Source organism: Euprymna scolopes, chromosome 27 (assembly GCF_053919585.1).
Source record: "Euprymna scolopes isolate OS-2025 chromosome 27, ASM5391958v1, whole genome shotgun sequence".
NCBI lineage: Eukaryota > Metazoa > Mollusca > Cephalopoda > Sepiida > Sepiolidae > Euprymna > Euprymna scolopes.
In genome coordinates, this window is record NC_136508.1 from 69,947,432 (window position 1) to 69,972,578 (window position 25,147).

The 25,147-nt window shown below is 35.6% G+C and overlaps 1 protein-coding gene across 4 annotated transcripts in view; it reads left to right on the plus strand.

The window, feature by feature from the left end:
* Positions 1 to 25,147, plus strand: part of LOC145248910 (uncharacterized) — a 90,156-nt gene that overhangs the window by 33,185 nt on the left and 31,824 nt on the right. The window lies entirely within an intron of this gene.

Consider the following 25,147-nt stretch of genomic DNA (forward strand, 5'->3'; position numbering starts at 1 on the left):
AACGCCAATCGGCCTCATATACATATATATATATATATATATATATATATATATATATATATATATATATATATATATATATATATTAGTATTGATATTCATATTAAAACCCCTTTTTTCTGTTTATTTAAAAAAAAAAAAACTTTGTTATATATGATTCGTTGAATTGCATTCATATGCAAAAGATCCAGCTGACTTGCATTTTCTTTTAAACATTCATTTTAATTAATTCCCTACTAGATTTGCGGTTTTCTTATGCGATGACAATCTTTAGTTAACTATATTCGTGCAGATATTCTACATGATTTATACTTATGTAAGTTTTGCCTGAAAAAGGATATAGTAAACATAAAACTATTTCCATATATATTTATGTATGCATATATATATTTGTTGAAAAAAAAATGCCTATGAAACTCCTTTGTCAGTTTTTAGTCTACAGACATGAAACTTAATATATAGGGTATTCAAACCCATGCAAAACTTTATATTTCGGTTTTAGCCGGGGAAAATTGGTGCAAAAGTGTGAAAAAAAATAGAAATTGTCCGGTGAAGGTCGAACGACAGTATTACATACATGCATGCATAACGTAATAGCTATTGGTCCATGTTTTAATTTTTAGCTTTTTCAGCTAACACGTGTTCATAACTCAAGCATTAACGTAAAAGAAAAAAGTAAATCGTAAGCTAAACGTTTAGATTTCGAATCTCGGTGGTGACGCTGAAGTCATGTTTTTAAAACTTTTCAAATCATTACTATATATTGAGCCCAATATAATATAATAATAAATACTAAATCTGCATTAATTAAAATATCATATTTAAGCGTATTTTACGACCGGGAAATGCCGGGCAGCCTGCCAGAATATATATATATATATATATATATATATATATATATATATATATATATATATATATATAAAGGTTCGCTGTTTGTTTTGTTTGTTTTTAAATAAACAAGCAGCTGGAGGACTGCAAAAGCGGTGGGCGAGTGTCTATTTAAATAGACATTTGATGAGGTCATTTGCGAGCACCAATACCATTGGCCAGAGGTTAGGACTTCCCAGTATCAAGGCGATTAGATTTGTAGATTAAATCCCTAGTTAGAGAAAAAAGGTACTGGTCTAACCGCACTGATGAGTTGTGATACAGTGAAACAGTACTGTATGTCGATGACTAATGTATATATATATATATATATATATATATATATATATATATATATATATATATAAACTTAATTTTAAGAAAATGTAATAATATAACAGACTTACCTTCCCAGAAAGATTTGAAGCTTCGGTACTGGAATGGAGAAAGTAATCTACTTTAGTGTCTTTAACAACTGTTTGTCTCTGCTGATTCATAAATTATATATATATATATATATATATATATATATATATATATATATATATATATATATATATATATTGTTTATGTGTGTGTATCTGCGTATAAATCTTGCGTATCTACATGAAAGTGGTTATTTAGTTTTATCTTTGGTATTATCTTCTCTTTCGCTCACTTGCCTATCTTTTTCTTTCTATCACCTTCCTTTTCTCTCTTCCTCATCGCTCCCCTCACTCTCATTCTTTCTCTCTCTCTCGCTCTCTCTGTGTATCTCTCTGTCTCTCTCTCTCTATATATATATATGTATGTATCAAGAGAGAGGAAGACATGGAGGGCGTTTACATGTTAGTGAATTATAAATGTCTATTATTTTAGTTCAAAGTATGCATTTACATTATCTTATTTTTTGCCATTTCTTCAGTTGAGACTGGTTTATAATATGCACCTATAGCAATAATTAAGCTGTTGACACACACACACACACACACATATATATATATATATATACATACATATATATATACATATGTGCGTGTGTATATGTGTTTGTATGTGTGTATATATTTTGTATTTTTTAAAATAATAATAGGATTTCGTATTAGACAAGAATGAAACAGACAACGCCGTATTGTTCTACAATTTAATATCTACCTCTAATCTCACCAGCCTAAAAATGAACTTAAGAAAGAATTAAAACGTTTTCTAATAGCAGTTGTGCTGACGTTATCGTTCAAAAAAATAAATTAAAACCTTGTATATAGGCATTTATCCACATGAATTAATGTAATTAGCACCGATTCAGATCAAAGTGTTTCATATGATTCCTATGTTTGATGCTCTTTTGTATGGCACCACCAAAATGGATGGGTCAATTTCTCAAATGAAACAAAAGAGTTGTTTGCTTTCATTGCTTATTCTTCGCAATATCTAACTTATTTTTATCATTTTTGCTGCCATTTGCGGTAATAGTTTCATGCTTCACCTTTTATATCACCAAATATATATATAAAGAAGGTCGTAAGTTATATCGATCGAAACTTTTTGAGAATATCACCCACGATGAGAACAGTAGTCCGAATCATACAAATAATACAAATGATCAATTCTTATTGTAACCCTCCCACCCCCCCAAAAAACATTCCGTTGTCTTATTCCAAACGATTATCTGTTGTCCCTTAAATAATTCGTTACTCTTTGCTGTTATATTTGTTTTACCATTCGTTGTTGCTTTCTGTTATATTGTTATACCATCCGTTACTGTTTGCTATTATGTGTGTTATAACATTCATTGCTGCATGTCGTTATGTCTGTTATGCTATCAGTTTTTGTCAGTATCAATTTCGAAAATATTTTTCCTACTTAGTATTTGGTCAGAGAAGATAACATCTGTTTTAACGCGAGATTACATCTCTTAAGTGTGACGGTAAGTGATTAAAGTTGTTGTTTGATTGATATCTATTAAAATCAATCGACTGTTTATGTTAGATTGCTTTTAATCGAGGGCAGTGCAAATAAAGTGTAGCATCAGAACAGATTTTATACTTTCATCTAAAAAAAAAACCTGGAACAAATATCTTGCATTAGAGGGATTTATTGCACAATTTAAGATGTTAGCAGTCTGCAGACGTTCCTCTCTTTGCATACATTATATTCCGAAGGAGTCGTAGAAAATTTTTGAAAGTAAACTTGAACCAAGGAAAAAAATATCATAGCTTGCTGCTGATTTGAATAGTAAGGTTTTTCTAGTAGAGAATACTTATTAAACCGTAAGCCACGCAAGCAAGTACATTGTCGCGGTGAAAAGGAGATATAAAGAAAATCATGTGAACACAAATGGAAACTTAATAAAATAATCAACCAACATGCTCGTTTATAATGCCGAACAAACACCTTTTTAGTCGCGTACAAGCGACTCTATAAGTCACTCCGTCGGTCGGTCGGTTGGTCGGTCTGTCCGTAACACTTTTGTGTTTGGCCTTATTGGTTAAGATCAATAGTCTGTTGTTAATAGATGCTGTTCTTAGCCTTTTAAGCTTTTCTTGCCCTTTTGGCCAATATCAAAGTGTAGTATCTGTTCCGGAAGATACTGCAAGCAAAGACCATATGTGGGGGCAACCCCACATATAAGACCTTGGTCAATGCAGGGGCAACCCTTCATACCAATTGTCACTATCCAGCACCCCTACTCCCCGGGGAGCTAGTCCCCATTTCCCCTTCACTCCTCATATTAAAACTCGGCCTTGTGCCTAATTTGCTCGGTGGGGGAGCAAATAAATACCAACCCCACATATGACCATTGCCCTTATGAGAATCAGTTATTGGTCAATGTAGGGGCAACCCTTCATACCAATTGTCACTATCGAGCACCCCTACTCCACGGGGAGCTAGTCCCCATTTCCCTTTCACTCCTCACATTAAAACTCGCCCTTGTGCCTAATTTGCTCGGTGGGGAGCAAATAAATACCAACCCCACATATGACCATTGCCCTTATGAAAATCAGTTATTGGTCAATGTAGGGGCAACCCTTCATACCAATTGTCACTATCCAGCTCCCCTACTCCCCAGGCAGTTGGTCTCCATTTCCCCTTCACTCCTCACATAAAAAATCGGCCTTGTGCCTAATTTGCTCGGTGGGGGAGCAAATAAATACCCTTTTCTTGGACTTTTGGCCAAGATCAAAGTGTAGTATCTGTTCTTACTACATGCTGTACTTATGTTTGTAACTTTGTGATATAAAGTGGGGTATCACCTTTCTGTACTAATGTAATGTAAAATGATCACCCACTTTACAATCAGTCGGTCTCAAAGCCATTCAAGTCATTCTCCAGATCATTTAAGTTGTTTTTGAAGGATTCCAGTTATTTTGTAAGCATTCAAGTCATTCTTAAGGTCATTCAATTCATCCTTAAATTCATTAAACTCATTCTAAGTCATTTACTTTTTATTTATTTAAGTCATTTCAGCCCATTTTTCGGTTATTTTTGTTTTTCATGTCAATCCTACATTCACGCATTCATTCATTACACGAGAGCACGCGACTAATGGCTATCGGCCTTGTTTTCTTGAACATCGCATGTCCAATAAAAGTGCACCTATTTATATTTTATTATTATGTGCATTAATGATTATGTCTAAGTTTCCCCCAGCAACTATAGGAGAGAGAGTTTTAGATTATTTTTCATTATGACCACAAAAACGCATTCAACACCAAAAAGAAAACGCCGTATAAAAATAGCACGGCAAACTACTATTGGTTTGATTGGAAAATTGTAAGACATTCCAATAGGTGTAGGAATTTAGACGATCCGTATGGATTATGTCTTAATGAGAATTCGCAATTTTTCCAAGGTAAAAATTTATAACCATACGATGGCACCAAATGATTATCTTAAAAGTTACCTTTTATTTCCTTATACGCACACTGGGTAGGAGGAGGAAGAGAAAGGACGTGTTAATATTTAATCCAACAATAGTTACAAAATACGTTTATCCCTTATTCGACCATAGCCAACATGCGTACTGATCTTACGTTAAATGTAAGTCATCGTACTGATGTTACGTTAATTTTTAGTCATTTCGTATTAAAACTTTGTGATTCGTAGTTACATGCTAAAACTATGTTAACAATTCCAGTTTAATGGGTTCTTAATATAGATTAACTCTTATGCAATCTTCAACACATGTGGTTAGAGTTGGCGTTGTTCTTCTTTTTCTCATCCCGAGCGCGTAGTTGGATTGCATTTATACAAGGAAGACGAAGATGATAATTTAATCTTAAAACATTCTCTTTAATTTATGGATCAATTACCCTTACCTATCAGTTGCTTCTCATTGTTTTGGGGTTGCTTATCCGCTCATATTTAACAAAATTCATCAATAAAACGTAAACTGCAACTGAAATCCAACTGCAACTCTTTCTATGTGACATAACTAAACAAACGGGTACATATGCAGTTTACGATCACATAACCGGCAATTTTGCACAAGCATCGTTCGACAGTTTATGTTAGTAGCTGGAAGATGCTGAAGCGAAGACTGTAAGATGATTCATTCAAAATGTACCATCTTCTCCTTCCCTATATTAAGAATCGTTTTCTAAATAGAAAGCCATTCTTAACATGGGGAAAGAATGAATTTCACGTCAGTTTCTGTTTAAAAAAAATTCTTGATTCAATGAACGTCATGTGTTCATTTGAACTTGTCATCTTTTGAGAGTTAATCGCTTCGGTATCTTTTGGCTGCTTACGTAATCTACCGGAAGTTACCGACACGAAGTTGTCGGATATTGGGTCGTAAACTGTTTAGCCACATTTTATTTCTAATTTATTGCGATTTATAACGAGGGCCGAACGATCCCCATCAAATTGCCATACTTAAGCAATGTTCAGTATATTCAGTATTAGATGAGCGACCATTTTAGAATACATTGCCTTGTAAGAAAACATTAATTCAGATGTATAAATAAATGTCTGTGAGTTTAAGAAAGGGGGGAAAGCTGAATCGTGGCTCAACCCTTATTAATCAAACATGAGTTACTCGGGCAAGAACCACGTATCAATCATATTATTTGGATTAGTCGGAAAACTTTTCTTCTCCTGAGTGTTAATTTCCGAACGTTTCGGCTGATGTAGCATTCGACTTTCTTCAGGTGTATATTGATGAACTCGGAAATATTTCTGCCGAACTCCGGAACTTGCACGAAATTTGAAACATAAACCGTTATTTAATCTACAGGGTTAGCATACTCTCGTTCCGTTAGACATGACCAAATAAAAGTCATAAGAAATTTGTAATTATATCCAAATATCACCTTCACTGGGGATTGCACCTTCGCCCTCTACAAGAGTAGCACTTAGAACTGGATTTACTTAGTACTTTAACCGCTACGCTACTGATCATTGCGATTTATTTAAGATTTTTTCTAGATCATGTCTGAGGAATAGAGAGCATACTATCCTGTAAGAGAGATCAAAATGTAGTACCTGTTTTGATACTACACTGCAATTTTTCTTGTTCTCGGTTCGAGGAGGAAAAATCCTTTACGACTGAGACAATTTTTATATTTGTTACTTTTCTCCACAGTAAAAAAAACGACCCTGGTGGCTTTGGGGAGGCAAAGCAAATAGGAATCCTATGGCTTAAATAGAGGCTTCTGTTTAGAATTCCGTGCCGTTTCCTGAGCAGGATAGAACGATTATAAAGTTCGACAAGTTACACCTGAAGAAGGTCGAAGGTTACATCGACTGAAACCTTGTGAGAATAACACCTAGGATGAGAACAGTTGTCTGACTAATCCAAATAATACGAATTATCAATCCTCAACTCAAAATCCAGAAACATGTATCAACCACATTATTATGCAATTACAAAATAAACTAATAGGTTCGTGCAAAAATAATGTCGGTTTTTGACTTCAAGTTGAACATCAAAAAATGACATTATTTTTGCACCAACCTAATGATTTGACCCGTTGTAATCGATAACATTGTATTGATGATCGGATTACTTTTATTTTCTCGCGATTCATGATGGATTAATGTTAGGAAAAGATAGTTGAAAGCTTCTATCGATCAAGCAGTTAAGAACAGACATTTACCGAAAACAACTGATGGTAAAAGCAACACAGGTTCGTACTAATTGACTTTGGTAATCAAATGCGTCATTATACCGGAAGTGATGGAAGTTGATCTATTGCAGTCGATAAAATCCCAGATTATTTCTGGTGAAACATGTGTTTTTTTTATATATGAGACTAGAAGAACAACCGCCCTTGGACGTGGAAGATGAATTCCCCGAAGAGAAGAATGTTACACAACATTTATACTGACCCCAGCGCTTTCCTTACGAAGATTTAAAAGAAGCTATAATACGACTAAACATTACGTCTAGCATATCATAACAAATTTTGCTCGAATCCATAACATGATTTTGCTTATAGAAAATATTTACAATTTTAGGATCAATCTTAAAAGATTTAGAAAGAATTTATGATTCACAGTATCTTAATATGAGTCAAATTAAAAGCAAACCTTAATTATTTATATCATCAAATGCGAGTTTGTACTAAAATTATTTGCTCTAAAAAGCCCTTCAAAATACTAAAATTTGAGGAACATTAATTAATTTTTGCCTAATACCTATCATTAAAATTTCACCATAAATCGAAGATATCCGAACTTTCCAGCTAAGATCCACATCTTCTTGTCCATATCTGCAAAAAATGAAATTAAACTAAATATACTCCATATTATCTACGATTATTCCCAAACGCTAATTCCAAAATTGATAATGGTCGGTTAAATAGTTTAGAAAAGAATCATATACATAGAAACAATTAAGTAAATACTTAACATTATATACACAAACCTGCTGAATCTTGAAACTTACAACAAATTAAATAATAAGGTGTCGATGTCATAATGATCAGTTCATTAGTTTAGGAGTATACCCTGTACAGCAGAATTATATATATATATATTTATATATATATATATATATATATATGTTCTGTTGCAGTCATCTGCACCGACAAACGTTAGCAGTAATACCAAAAATTGTGATTTGTTCTACACAAAGCCTTCACCACTATAAACAAATCATCTGTGTAGATTTCCGAGCAACTTTGTTGTTGTGGCGGAACTTGATAGGTCGAAATCGACGGGACAGTCTATCATATATATATATATATATATATATATATATATTAGAATTTTCCGAATGTGAGATGTAATATAAGTACTATTCTTATTAAGTTGCACCGTTGTTTATATATATATATATATATATATATATATATATATATATATATATATATATATATATATATATATATATATGTATATAAACTACCCGTGACCCTTTGGGTCAGAATGTTATATTAACTATGGAATTAATGTATGAGCGTGACACTTGTGACGTAAAGAAAATATTTTTTGTGACATAACAGAAACATTTCTATGAAAGTATATTGAAATGAAAAAAAGAATATAGATATCTATGAATCGTTCTGTTTATAATTGTTTATTTTTGAAAAAAGAACTTACAGCCATTGAATTATAAGTGGTTTGCCATACTTATAGTTACATGTGCATTGAACAGATACCATGATACTTAAAGTTAAATTCAATTTTTGATATATCTTTTTTAAATGAAATTGCTAGTTGAAAGTACAGTTAAAAGCACTCTCCCATGATTAGAATGGGTTTTTTAAATAGAAAATGTGGATAAAATGTAGCCTTTTTACAAAAAAATGTGTTCGGATTTATTTATTTATGTTAAGAGTGTAGATGAAAACAAAAGGTTCTAAGTGTATTTAAAAACAAGAAGAAAATGTAAAAAAGGAAGGTGGTAGGTAAATCGCGGTTGTAAAATGCTCTGATGATTCTCAACGGCTTAAAGTACATTTGTTTGTAAGAAAATTGCGTTGAAATTACTTAAACGTAATACAGAAATGAACGATATAAAAAAAAAGAAAGTATTAACAATTGTTTATTTGGATAATTTAAACGGAAAAAAACAATTGCGACGCTGAAAACGTACACAGTAAAACAATACGCTTTATTTTCGCGTTGATTAATTATTTGTAACACAAATTAAAAAAAAACATATTTTCGGGGTTATTTATTTTAGTTGGTAGTGCAGAAGAAAATGTATGAATGTTTTTAAGAAACGTGTATTAAAAATGGAGAATAAATTTTAAAAAAGGAAGGCGGTGGGAAAATCGCCGTTGTAAAGTGCATAATGATTCATTCATTATTTAATGGAAATATCCTGTACATATAATAAAAGATATATACAGATACCTACTTTTATATTATTAAAGATAATACAAGAACGAAAAAAAAAACACACACACACACAGGAAAATGAACAAAAAGATTGACAAAATACCCAAATTATGTAACCCAATTTTTTAGTTGATGAAGTGTATACTTAAACACAACAAGTATTTGACATGAGAATACTTCTCATAAATTTTGACTAAATATTAAAAAGGAACATGTTGTGCTGTCTCTTAAAGCCAACCTAACCCGTCTCCCGTGTTATGGACGAGGAAGCCCTCTATTAATAGAGCACAGCTTTTAATAAAAAAAAGCAAAAAAGCAGTAGACAATGAAGGATTCATTTGAATAATACGAATAATAAATAAAAATTCATACTAGCAGGCTTGCACCCAAGATAAAAACGGCATCCTCAACTCGGTTTTGCACAAGCCGGGAAGAGAGTAACAATTGTGTAAACTTTCTTATCCCCCGAAGTGGCACTCCAGCCATTACACAGGCAAACGAGTTAGTCATTAAACCTTGATGGAGACCTTAAAAAAAAACAAAAAACAAAAAAAAAAACACATTCTTTTAAATTTGTTTTCCTTGTAATCCGATTGGATGTAAAGAATAACATTCTTATGACGTAAGATGCTTCTTACGACGTCTGCGTTCTCTTATAAGTCCACCAGTCTCCATCATTTGTAGCAGAAGATCGCTCATTACACGTATCATTTCTGTTGGACAGGTATTGTTTTTATTTATGTTTGCATTTATTTATGTAATCATCATCACCACCACCACCACCACCACCACCACCACCACCACCACCACCACCACCACCATCATCATCATCATCATCATCATCATCATCATCATCATCATCATCATCAGCAGCAGCAGCAGCAGCAGCATCAGCATCGTCATCGTCATCATCATCGTCATCGTCAAACACATCAAAGAAACCTGTCGTCCTTAAAACGGTATTTGTAGCAACAAGAACACGACAATCGTGGCTTTAAAACAATGTGTTATGGCTGGTACCACTATTTTGCTATCACTATTTAAAAGAATTTTCAGACATCCTAAATATAAAAAAAAAAACAAAAAAAAAACAAGAGCTATAAAAAATAGCAAATACAAAAATGGTCAATAATAATAATAAGAGTACGAAAAAGACAAATGAGGTTCATGGACTATGCCTACAGTAAAAGCAAAATAGAGCAGATTAGTTTGATGGGTATAACTGTGAGTACAAGAAGCAGAGGACAACAGAGAGAAACATACGTTGTACTGGAAGCCGTGTTTAATTTCAGAAGATTTTCCGATGGGTAATTATTCTATACAAGTCCTGGAGATGAAAAAATGTATGTACAGGTTTTGAACTTTATAATTTTGTAGCCAAAGAGCAAACAATCCTTCTCCTAGTGACACAAAAAAAATATCTGCTGGAATGCTAAAAAGATTTAATTTTTATGCAGCAATTCTGGCTTCTGATTGGCTGATAGCAGAACTGAATTAATTTGATTCGTCAGTCCCCATCAGCAGCGTTTATAAATAGAAGCTCCCAACTTTGAGGGAGCATACCCCATTCAATATTAAATATATTTCAACAGTTAAAAATGATGAGCAACAATGAATTCATGAATGCCTCAAGGGAGAGAGATAGACGGAGAGCCATAGTCGTCAATGCCACTTGATGACGAGTCAAACTTTATAAATGGAGCATAGCATCAAATAAAGAAATATAGAATTGTAACGCTATCTTTTTCTATAATATAAATCTCACCAGCCTGTTTAAATGTATGTATGTATGTATGTATGTATGTATGTATGTATGTATGCCTAAAACTTTCGACACAGGCGACGGATTTTCAACAAATATCGAAAAATTGGCTAATAAACATTAATTTCTTCACTCTCAACTGGACACTTTTCTACAGGAAAGAGTCGTTTTTTTCGTTGGTATTTTCGAAAGTCATACTTGCGATTGACTAGCCTTACTTAAAACATTTGTTTGGCAATGGGCGCAACAGCAAATACGTCACTTTGTTTTCGCTTTCTTTTCCTCCTTCGCGGTACGAGCCTGAGCCTGTCTGCTTACTACCACTTTTTATTTGTTCAACCCACACCGCCAAACACCCCACGAACGCCGGGCATCCAAGCTAGTTATCTAATAAATAAATCTATCTGGTGCTACTAGATTAGGTTGTCTGAGGATACCGACTTTTTAACGTGAAATACATAAACTTTTTCCCCCATTGCAAAACTCAACCATGTTCTGCAAAGCCATAAATACAAACAATAATTTCCTTCTATTAAAAGCCAAACCAAACACCATGAATACCTATTTGAAAATATAAAGAACTTGAAGCATTAAAAACGTTTACAAAAATGGCTTGATTCGGTTTGAAATAATCCGGAAAGGGTCGATATGCCGTAAAACAAAGCAATCAAACCAAGCACCACGAATAAATAATGAATGATATAATAAACTTGACGCATAAAATTTTACAAAAATCACTGAGTTCGGCCTTAAATTATCCAGGAAGGGTTAATATGTTGTCGCACAAAATAACCAAAACAAACATCATGAATAAATATTTACCAAAATTACTCGATTCGGCATAATATAACCCGGAAAGAGTGTATATGCCGTAAAATAAAATAGCGAACCAAACTTAATAATTAATATATAAACAAATATAATGTTTGCTATACCAAGAGTTTATAACTACACGAAACAAGAACTGGCGTATTTCAAACGGCTTGTTTTAGAATATTAAACGTTTCTTTCAAGACGGATTTATGATAAATAATCACCCTTTATTTTCTTTAACGAATAGAATAGGATGCTTTGGCATCTTTAAAACTGTGTTACAATAACCAGTTCCGGTAGATAGTTGAGGTTATGTCCTTTAATTTTTTTTTCTTTTATCTGTTTTTCTTATTTTCAAGCAAAACGGAAAATTCATTTATTTCGTTGTTATCTTTTCTATTTTCTCTCAGAATTAAAGATTGAATTGAGACTTCAAATATTGACAATGATAAAGGGTGAATCCAATAAATCCTGGATAACAAATAAGTGTTGGTTTTGCAGAATTTTACAAAACTTATTTATTATCGTCTACAGTCAAACTGAAAGAACTAGAATAATAAACAAAATATGAGTATTTATTCGACACAAACAAAGCATATTGGTAGGAGCAAGGTTTATGAAAGGCAATCTGGGTTAAAGGTTATTTGTTTACAGTACATTTAAATTGCTTCATGTTGCTACAGTAGGAAACAAAGGAACAGGAAGGGAATTCCAAAGACAAGCGACCCAAGGAGGAATCACTTGTATGGAAGCATCCAACATCTATGTAGGGTGTCTTTCTAGTGAAGGGGTGAGGTTTTGCAGCTATTCGGATTGGTAGGGAGTTTTCACGTCGTAGATCTACATTAACTTAATCGGGGCACATTTCGTGGAAGTATGTGTAAAAAAACAAATATGCGACTGTGGTTGTGTAACGTGCGTACTGTCGCAAAGGAATAAATAAACGAAAATAAATAAATCTGACTCGAATTTTTTTTCTGTTTTAACAAAAGGCATTACCATCACTCTCCAAACAATGCCTTCTTCTTGCTTTTGTTTTCACTGTTCATTTCGTCTGCCATGAGATTTAAAAAAAAACCGCCGTCTCGCCACCACCTTAAAAGTCTCTCGCCGCCAGCACGGGAGCCACACATCCATATCGCCCGAAACGGGCCTTCACTATCAACCACGTGGAGTATTTTTTTTTCTCGTTACGCAAGCCCGTTCGCATTTGCTAATTTGCATAGTGCTCAAATAAGATCCGAATTTTCAACACCAATATGAAGTCGATTCTACTCTATGGCTCAGAAACGTGGAGAGTAACCAAGATCGACAACCACAAACTCCAGAATTCACCAACAGATGTTTCAGAAACATCCTAAACATAGGATGACCAGAGACTATCTCCAATGAACAACTGTGAAACAAAACCAACCAAACCCCAATGGAGATAGAGATAAAAAAAAACAGAACCGGGTCTCTTGGAGGAGTATCGTAGCGGCCCTAGGAATCAAGAGGCCTAAACAAAAATAGTGCTCAAACAGCTGCTGCTGTTGCTGTTGCTGCTGCTAGTCATCTACTCTTTTGTTGCTACTGATATTTTCACACACCCTCATATGCGCTTAGTTACAGCTGGAGTTTGGCAGACAGTGTGATATATATTAGATTATAAATTTCTTTTTGTCTATCCAAGGAAAAAGGGCTAGTGGTTGGTACACTGGTTGTAGCCACTATGTTCAATGCACAGGCGTATGATTGCCTCCCAGTAATATAGAATACTGGCATGTGCAAGAGGTTTTCTAACATGGTAGACAGAATCTACCTTATTGGTGGCAGCTTTGCTGACACTTTCTACGTACTGTTCTCACTGCATGTTTTATGAGAACATAAAGCTGGACACTCGTTGGACTCTCGATATTTACGATAAAATAAAAAGTGACCATTTAAAATCGCCGCAAATCATTTCTTCGATTGCATATTTTAAAACAAAACATTAATCAGAAGTGACTTTTCCAGGGCATTCATCATGAAGCCCAAATATCAGCCGACGTTATATTGTAAACAAATATAGACGGACATTGATGAATGCCACTATCATTATTTATTTATTTATTCATTTATTTAATTATTTATTTATACATTTATTTATTTATTTATTTTGCAAATTAGTCCACCGGTAAAATTATTCCCCGTGATATGTAATAATCAATTGATTCTATAATAATACATACGCAATGTACATGAATTAAAATATCATGTTTAAGCGTACTGTTTGACTGAGCAACGCCGGGCGGCCAGCAAGCGGGAAAATAAAGGATGATATGCACATTCGTATTGCTTAAACAAAATTCATAATGTCAGGCTGGGCAGTTTATCGGTTGCACTCTCGGTAATGATAATATCGGCCGTAACATCTGTTGTTGACACTTAACTAAAAGTTGTGAATACCTGACCACCTGTATGAAGCAAACAGACCACTCAAACTGACAGAAATAAACGTATGTCTTTTTCCCAATAATTTACCTTTCATTTCATATACGAAGGGTAAAAGTCTAAACAGACGCACGCTAGACACGATAAACACGGAGTTGCTTTAAAAGAAACGATTTAAAGTATACACGAATCAGCAAAGTAAAAAAGTTAAAAAAAAGAATAAATGTCTGCAATTCAAACATGTTTATGGCAAGAACGTGCCCTTAAGACATTTACAGCAGCAGCTCTGAGTAATAGCTTAGAATGGAATGCCAATCCGTGAAAAAAAAAAAATGACATAAAGAAGGTTTATAAAAATAAAGTTCGTTAAATCTCTGCTATCATATAAAAGTCACTGTATGTGTGAGTTCCTTCCTCATAGGTTCCGAAACGGCTGAGCTGATCTTTCGCAAATTTCACACAAAGATAATTTATATGTCCGGCAGTGTTCTTAGATATGTTTTGTACAGAAATTCATCCGATAAGTATCGAAAATCGAAAAAATCCGATCTTAAAAATAGCTTTTCTCTTTTATAGATAAAAATAATAATTTTTACAAGAGAATAGTTTACGTTACATCGACCAAAAGGGAAATAATCTCAACAAATCATTCCTTCTTTAAAAAGATTTATTGTAATATGGAGGAATAGTTTAGTGGTAGAGCATTCGACTACATTTGCAATGATTAACTGAATTTTATCTAAGTAATGAGTTCAATTGACGATAAAAGGTGAGGAACTATTTAATATCGCCGCAAATCATTTCTTCGCTTGCATATTTTAAAACTATACATTAATCAGAAGTGACTTTTACAGGACATTCCTCTGATGTGATATTGTAAACAAACGCAGACGGAATTTGATGAACGATATTACCATTATTATTCTTAAAATTTTTTATTTTTATTATTCTTGGAAAATTAGTCTGCCGGGAAAATTCTTCCTCGTAATATATAATAATCAATTGATTCTATAATAATACATACGCAATGTACATGAATTAAAATATCATGTTTAAGCGTACTGTAAGACCGGGCCAGTCAGTTGAAAATAAACGATTATATGCACCTTTGTATTGCTTAAAAAAACCCACACGTGTGCGAAAATTAGATCGAGCAATTCTCATGTACAAAACCATCTCATTGGATCTATAGAGTCGACTTCCGAGGAAACCCTACAAAAAGGCAATTTGTAATCTAATACATACCGCACTGTCTGCCAAGCTCCAACCCTTGTTGCATCACCACCATGTCGCATCCTTGTAAACTCTACTATTAATTTCGGTGCTTGGGCAGAATAGTCGATTTTGAAATGAAAACATTTCGGGTGAAAACATCATTACAGACTTACATGTCATGTCGAAATTAGTATAAATTTAAAAAATTACGAAAATGTTCTAGTAGATTTGCAAGATGTCGTTTTTCCAAAACATCTTTTACAATAATGGTTCGACATTTTGTATTTTGAAGTAACAGATTTTAATTGAAAACAAGGTACATAACTCAGTTTTGTCAAAATTATAGATTTCAATTAACATCTTTGGATTTTGATAATTTTTCTACATTAAAACATACGATATAACTCTATAAATAATAAACAAGATAAATTTTATTTTCATTTTTATTATTTTTCTACGAGACCATTTGTTATATGTTTTAGAATTTATACGAATTTCGACATGATACGTAAGTACGTAATAGTATTTTTACGTAAAAGCGTTTGCTTTAAATTTCACTACTTTGTATAAGCCTGTCAATTCTAAAACAAATTATTCTAAGTGAAACCGAAATCCATAAAAGTTCGTTTCAGTACTCGACATTAAAAAATAAATAAATATGTGTAATTATTGCGAAAAATTCCGCGTAATGATTAAAAATACAGGTTGCTCACAAAGTCTGGCTACATTATTTAGCCAGACTTTGTGAACACGCTTTATAACTTGTAATTAAATATGTAATTCTTTACAATCCTAAACAAATGATTTCTGACATGATTACTTCCCTTTATTGTTTAAATACCGCACACTCACGTTGATACATCAGTTCTCGCCAGATCATCGAAGTTAAATTATGTCGAGCCTGGCCAGTACCAGATGCGTGACCATTTGGGAAGGCGAGGCGCTGTATGTACCACGAGGTAAAATATCAGGTTGAGAAACTGGCGCGGTCTATCCTTCCCTCGGGGATAGATGGGAGTCTGTGAGGTCTAGTGATGGCGTCACGATAAAAATACTCTTGAAGCATAAAGTATTCAGTTACGGAAAGATTTGAATTACACTACAAACTCGTGTAATGAGTTCAATCTCGGCTACGGCCGCGCTGGATGGATGGAGGCAACTCATCCAGTAATGACGTCACGATAAAAATACCCTTGGTAGCTCGAGCGAAGCATCAAGTATTCAGCCACGAGCAAGATTTAAATTACACTACAAAACTCGTGTAGTGAGTTCAATCTCGGCTGCGGCCGCATGGTGTGTTAACTTTTTTTTTAAAGGTGTAAGAAAAGAAGGCATTATACAAATACATTTGGTAGGTTTTTATATGGACGACCCCAGGGACCTAGACATTAGGCGTGCTGTAATTGAGAATAGCTATTAGCTTGGCGGGAGCTATGAGCATGGACAAGGAAGAGTAACCAGTCTGTGAGAGAATCAGGATTGCCATAACTTATGTGTAAGGTACGCGTGTGAAACTCAACGGTGAAGACCTCGATGGCTTCAATAAATCTGTAACGCTGAAATCAGGTAGGATGCAGTGCAGTAAAGCTCAATGACTTAGAAGAAACAGGAGTTAATAAATAGTCAAGCAAAGAAAGCAGAATTGAAAAATTACCGTTATGGCTACTATTGAGAGTAGGGACGTTACAAGTGACCATAAGTTACACGTGGACACTGATTTATTCAGTGAGATAAGTTTGGGTGATTATTAGCTAAAACGACCAGAGAGGAATTGACGTTTGACCTTGCGACTTTATCAGTGGGTGGAATCGAGGTGCCTTTAGTAAATAGAGCCTGTGACGCACTGGCAGTAGTAGACAACGATGATATATATAGAATTGCTATTAATAGTAATCACTTTCTGCAGGGGAAAGGATAACCACAGGGGAGCTGTATCAAATAGCCCAACTTGCTGAGGACTGAATAGATCAACAAAACAATCCAGAAGTGTGCATTAAAATTAAGCAGGAGCGATTGTACTTGACAAGAGAAAGACAATTTTACCGTCAATGATTATGCAGATTTACTGTAAAGGACAGCATGACAACCTCTGTCTTCCAAGTTCGAATCCAGTTTGTTCAACAAAAAATCACTTGCACTTAGGGGTGTCGGCAATCTTCTCGTGGTCCCTTTAGTAAGTATTCGATGTCTTTATAGAAAGAAATATGAATAGAAAAGTATTGAGGAAACCAATGCCAAGAATAGAATCTTCAAGATTCATACGATGTGATGATGGTCGAGTTGGAGGCTGATTTAAGTTCAATATAATAATCGATAGAGAATTGTCTCTATAATAATAAATACGTAATCTGCATTGATTAAAATATCATTTTAAGCGTATCTTATGACCGGGCAACGCAGAGCAGCTTGCTAGTCTTATAACTAGGGCTAGGACAACAACATATTCTTTTCATTGTTTTTACTCTCGAGATATATCCGACACAGTTAGACTCAGTTAATCAACCGAGAACCATATCCCTCTCAATAAAACCATATAAAATATTAACTGATATATACTCGAGAGTCAAAACAATGAAAAGAATATTTTGATGTCACAGCCCTAATTATAACACACTAACAGATACTCACACTGTCGTCCGTGCACTTCGTAGCAGCTTTTTGACCTAGAAATTCAAACTTGCATAGCTCGTTGAAAAGTAACCTGGAAGATATAATTCCAAGCTCTTGCCAAACATGTTTTCAAATTATCATTTCTGTGTTGTTGCTAATAACCAGTTCCAAACACAGTAATCTCTGAAATTGAAGTCTAGGCTTTTTTAGAGCCAATCATTGAGTACAATGTACAGTACAAGAGTAGACCTGTGGAACTCTCTTCCGATTGCCTACTTTCCAGCTGACTACAATCTGATTGCCATCAAGTCCAATGTAAACAAGTTCTTGATGAACCGTCCCCCTAAGTAATCCAATTTACAAATTTCCCACTACTTATGTTTACTACGTTATAAGCACATTGACTAATGTATACCCATTAACTCTTATCCTCAAGTGGCCTCCGGGCCTTGATAAGTGGTGATTCCTGTGTAAAAAAAAGAAAAAAAAATTGCTAATGAATTGAATTCCTCAAATTTACGCCTTTTCTAGCGACCGTTCTGTATATTTTCATAGAAACAGGCCAGTATTACGAATCTGTCCTTAAACTGATATTCACTTATATATATATATATATATATATATATATATATATATATATATATATATATATATATATATATATATATATAGAGAGAGAGAGAGAGAGAGAAAGAGAGATAGATAGAAACTAACATGAAGATACAAAGAGGCGGATATACTTATTATATGACACGTTAATGTAAACAGTGAATGTACTCATACTTCAAAACACCTGTTTCTGATTATGAAACGCACACACACATGCATTGACACATTTATACATGTAAACATTTTTGTAAAAATTATGCATGTAAACATACAGTGTAACCCGCATATAAGAGACTTCTTATCCGGTCCCTACAGCTCTCTAATGTCCGGGTTACACTTATATCCGGGGTTCTTATATCCGGGTTACGCTGTACATTAACACAGGCTCAAATTTGGGAACATAGAAAATCTCTCTTATATCCGTTTTTCTCATATTAGGTATCTTATATCCGGGTTACACTGTATATACATATAGACATATTCAGAGGCACTATTAAATAGATATGCTACCGACATATGAAGTTGTATTAAGAAAATATCTGCTCCCTTTCGACACATCGGCACACTAAATACATAGCAATACCACTAAAGGTCTCGTCCTTTAGTAGTATTGCTATGTATTTAGTGTGCCGATGTGTCGAAAGGGAGCAGCACTGGAGAGGAACGCTTGGAAGAGAAGGAGTTGGGAACATTAACTCAAATGGTACACTCCTTCTGACAAAGTGCTCAGAACATAACCTGATCATCACGAACACACTTTTCCGACAAAAAAACGCATTCAAAACATCATGGATGCACCCTCGAAGTAAAATCAGACACCTCATTGACTATGTCATTGTCCGTGCCAAAGACCGCTGTGATGTGCTGAACACCAGGGCAATGACCAGTACAGACAATTGTTGGACCGACCAACGTCTTATTCGCTCCATCATGTCTATCCATTTAATGCGGAAGCAAAGGATGCAAAAAAGACAGAGCCGACCAAAGCTCAACATCGAGCAGCTGGGCGATATCACCTACCAACAACACCTCCAGGCGGCTCTTAGCGCGGACCTGCCCAAGCAGTATCCGCATGACGCTGAAAAGCACTGGGACAAGCTGTCCTCTGCCATCATGGACTCCAGTATAAGCATCCTAGGGCAGAAAAAGCGGAAACATCAGGATTGGTACGATGAAAACGATACCGAAATCCAACAGCTTATAGACATCAAGAGGCAAACTTTTATCACCTGGCAGAATAACATCAATTGCAAGGTTAAAAGAGCTGCCCATGCCAAGGCTAAAGCGGCTGTCCAATCGACAGTCAGGAAGCTGAAGAACCTCTGGTGGATGAAGAAGGCTCAGGAGATCCAGCAGTTTGCTGACTCTGGGGACACCAGACGATTCTTTGAAGCCACAAAAGTGGTATACGGCCCCAGCTACCGTTCTCTGACCCCCCCTTCGGTCTAAGAATGGGCTCACGCTGCTGAAAGGAAAGGGAGAAATAACAAATAGATGAAAAGAGCATTACGAGGATCTTCTGAACAGGGACACCACTCCAGAGATGGAGGCCCTTGAAAAACTCCCCCAACAGCCCATAATTGAGAGCATGGGAGAAGCACCCAGTCTGGAAGAGGTGCGGGATGCATTTAGGAAGATGAAAAACAATAAGGCGATTGGTTCTGACGGCATCCCAGCAGAAGTCCTGAAGAAAGGCGGGCCTGATCTTCTCAGACACATCCATGCCCTGCTGCTCAAAATATGGGAACAAGAGAAAATCCCTGCACAACTTAGAGATGCCCTAGTTGTCTCCATTTTAAGAAAGGAGACAAGGCAAACTGTGGGAACTACCGGGGCATTTCTCTCCTCTCTACCACAGGGAAAGCCCTAGCTCGGGTTTTGGCCAACAGGCTTACACCCCTTGCAGAAACCATCCTTCCCGAGTCCCAAAGTGGCTTTCGACCAAATAGAGGCACGATGGACATGATCTTCACTGCTCGTCAACTCCAAGAAAAGTGCAGAGAGCAAAATTTACCATTATACATGGCTTTTATATATCTTACTAAAGCCTTTGACTCTGTGAACCGTCAAGCCCTTTGGCTGGTTCTTGCAAGGTTTGGATGCCCAGAGAGGTACATTCGGGTACTGAGACTGCTACATAACAATATGTCAGCTACAGTCATCAGTAGTAGTGGAGATGAAACAGAGCCCTTCAGGGTTGACACGGGAGTGAAACAGGGATGTGTCATTGCCCCAACCCTGTTCTCCATCTTCTTTACTGCTATCCTCCATCTCACGGACAAGTCTTCCCCATGGAGTTCGGATTATGTACAGAACTGACGGGCGACTTTTTAACATCAACAGATTTAGGGCCAAAGGTCGAACGAACACCATATCCATTATGGAGCTGCAGTATGCAGACGATAACGCCCTTGTAGCCCTCTCAGAAGAGGACCTACAGTGTACACTGGTTGCCTTCACGAGGGCGTACAAACAGCTAGGACGAACAATTAATATAAAAAAAACCAAATCCTCCATCAATCACCACCAAACAGTACTCCAGTCTCACCCCCAAACATCTCCATCGACAACGCTAGACTGGAAAATGTGGACCACTTCCCATACCTAGGCAGCATCCTATCATCAAAAGCCAACATAGATGATGAAATACAACACCGTCTCAGCTGTGCCAGTGGGGCTTTCTCAAGGCTAAGGAAGAGAGTATTTGAGAACCGTGACCTTCTGGCAAAGACCAAAATCATGGTATATAAAGCTGTCTTGCTGCCCACTCTTCTCTATGGATCGGAGACCTGGACACATACAGGAGGCACGTAAAAACCCTGGAGACATACCACCAAAGATGCCTCCGAAAAATCCTCAGAATTAGTTGGAAGGACCGACGCACCAACACCAGCGTCCTGAGTGAGGCTGACATTCCCACTATCACCGCTACTGTTGCTCAACGCCAGCTCAGATGGACTGGTCATGTTGTCCGAATGCCGGATCTCCGCCTCCCAAAACAGATTTTCTACTCTCAGCTTGTTGAGGGAAAGCGTGCCCAGGGTGGTCAGAAGATGAGGTATAAGCACAACATCAAAGCAAATCTAAAGCGGTTTCACATGGACCTTGAAACATGGGAGGACGTGGCTGGGAGCAGGTTGGCATGGAGGAGCGCTGTCCACGAAGGTGCTGCGCTTTATAGTAGTGACCTAAATCAAGCTGCTGACGATAAACGCAAGCACAGAAAGGACAGATTATTAACCAGACACACCCAACCCCACCCTACCACCACTACCTTTATCTGCCCAAATTGCACAAGACAAATTGGGTCTAGGATTGGGCTCTACGCTCACCTGAGGACCCACAGAAGCCACAACGGAGGACAGTCTTACTCGGACACGAGTGACCGCCGATGATGACTACTAAAGGATGGTCGCTAGAAAAGCAGAGAGCTGACAAAAAATAACTTATTTTTACAAATAATACTTAAAAAGACAGAATCTTAATGATTATAAAACTCTGTGGACCTCCCGGACCTACTTGCTTGGAAGACAACATCTTTTAGTATGTTCATTTCTCTGTACAATAGTCTGTCAAAAAAGAACGTGGAATGAAGACACTTTTCCCTACAATTAAAACTTGAATAACTATTAGAAATAAGATAGTATTCGAAGTTCACATGTGCCAACGGTACTCTATATTTGGCTGTATCTGATTCTAATGCAGGTATAGGATTACATCAGGAGTGAGAAACTTTTTGAAGCAATAGAATTATCTAACCAATAGAATAGAATACCTTAAGAAAAAACCATAGAATATATATATATATATATATATATATATATATATATATATATACTAGCATTTCAGTCCGGAGTTGCCGGGTGTTTGGAGAGGTATGTTGAGCATAAAAAAACGGTCATCTTTTTTTAAATTTGACCCCTATTATGACCCCTTAACATGTATTGTTGTGGGCTCAAATCAAGTTATTAAGTTAGATTCATGTCCAAGGAACCTATATCTAAAATTTCAAGTGTTTAGACCCAAAATTGTCGGAGGAGTTTAATAGAGTTCTCAAAGGTCAAATCCTTGAACTTTGACCCCTTAACAGCCAAATTTCTGTCCGAAAAAGGATTACAAAGATTTTCCCAAATTTCAGTACCCTGGATATCAAATTTCGAGTCTGTAGACTTAAAATTAACAGAGTTATTGCGTAGCAAAATGTACACGGACACACACACACATATACACACAGACAAGTTCACTCATATATATGTGTATATATATATATATATATATATAATAGAATAGATATATATATATGTGTGTGATTACTTGATTTAATCACATAAATTAATATACGAAGATAAATTTTATGCATAAGTTTTCAATATTTACTTCAACAGTGCTCAATACATAGGTAGAGCTAGGTAGAAAGTTATGAAAATATATATGGCAATTAAGCTACACACATAAACACACATATATATATATATATATAGTTATATAGATAACCTTAGAAAAATACATGATATAAGTCTTTCACTTCATATCTAGAGTAAACCTCTACAGTGTGTATATGCATACGAATGTTATCTCCCCCCCTCTCTCTCGCACACACACACACATTCTCTATAGTTCTTTTCTCTGTTGGTCATAAAATAATTTGTGTTAATGACTCTTGGGGCATTAATTTATACTTTCACTGGCGTACTTACACATACACATACTGATGCGTACTAGACATAACTAGCGAGTGTCTAAAGTCTCTCTGTACAGAGGGTTATCACGAAAAGTTCGTATGAGAGTACTTTCCCTTACAAGAAAAGCCTTACCAACATCACACAGTGTTTAAACCCCAGATAAGATCCTCTCGATATAGTTACACATTGCCTCCTATGATAAACAGTGCATCTTTTACAAGTGATGCTGCCTCAAGTACAAAGTTAGATACTTTATCTTGTTTTTTTACAAAGATGTCACCACTTATCAAGACACGGAGGTCACTCGAGGATAAGGGTTAATGAGTGTATAGTGGTCAAAGGGAACATGTCGTAATAGTCGTTGGTAGTGGAAATTTGGTAAATTGGATTACTTAAGGGAACGGCTCATCAAAAATTTGTCTACGTTGGACTTGAAGACGACCATATTGTAGTCAGTTGGAAAGTAGGGAAACCAAACAGAGTTCCACAGGTGTGCAGTTCTACGAAAGATGCTTTGCTCATAGAATCTACGTTTAGGTTTAGGCACAAATAAAGAGTGGATGAAAAGCCAAGAAGCCATAGGAAATATGTAGTATAACATATTAGGTTGGGGCAAAAATAATGTCGTGTTTTATCAAATATATACGTGAAAAAATGACATTTTTTTGCACCAACCTAATAGTTAACTGGTCGATTGGAGAGAGGGCAATTAACTCCGTCGTTTCTTCACTAACTCAACATTTGAGAGGAAAAAGAGAACTTTAATGGAAGACTTGAATATCAATATATCCTATATAGAGATCAAATCTTAGATCAAAGAAGAGTCCCATTGATTTCTTGAGAACATACGCTCAAGTAGAATGAAAAGAAAATTAACAGAAACCGAATTTAAAGAGGGACTTCTGCTTTGTCATATACATATAGAAAACTCATACACAAATACACCAGCCAATGTCTGATTAACTCCCAGAACCTAAGCTTTATAAACAGCCTTTTCTTACAAAGAAAAAAGAAAAAGCAAACAACTATCCTAGATAAACTACAGGGTGTCCCAATAAAATGTATACACTCTTTAAATAACCATAAATCCATCATTTATTATAAGAAAGAAAAGTTTCATATATCAAAATAATGTGGACAAAAATAGAAACCAGCTAATTATCGGAAGTTTCCAAATTATTGGCCATTGTGGTCCATGAGCAGCTGACAATGCTCACTGATTGAATCAAAAACGTTCATAATCAGTTTAATTGGTATGTTGACTCATCCTCTTTCAATGGTTGCTTTTAACTCATTCATTGTAGCTTGTTTTTTGTGGTGTGAATCCCGTGTTTAACATGCCTCCACCCACCCACTCCTCAAATAGAGAAAAATCGATCGGGGTGTGGTCAAATCCGGTGAGCGTAGACAGTACTCGATACTTCCTCTTCGCCCTAACTATCTGTTTCGCAGATGGCTATCAAGATATGCTTTTACGTCATGATGATAGTGGGGAAGTGCTCAATCCTGCTGGAAGTGCCATTCTTTAGTCCTAAACATCTCTTGGGAACGTGGTATATCGTATTCATGTAGCAAGTTTACATAATTTAAAGAGTGTATACATTTTATTCGGACATCTTGTATATAAGTTAAAACGATTTTCTAGATTGGGTCAAAAAGATATCGCTCCACTATGATAAAAAAAAAGATGATAATGGTTGGCCAAGATCAAGGCTTGATAACCAGTGCTCTTAAGAATATGAGTTGTAAACAAAACAAGTGTAGATTTAACCACAAATTAAGGTGTGAGCTATCTGACATCCAGTTCTAGGGTTCTGCTGAGGGAGATCTATTATGCGACACAATAGAGTCTGTATATATCTTTCCTGGACCATCTGTAAAAGTTGAAAATCCAATGTAGCGA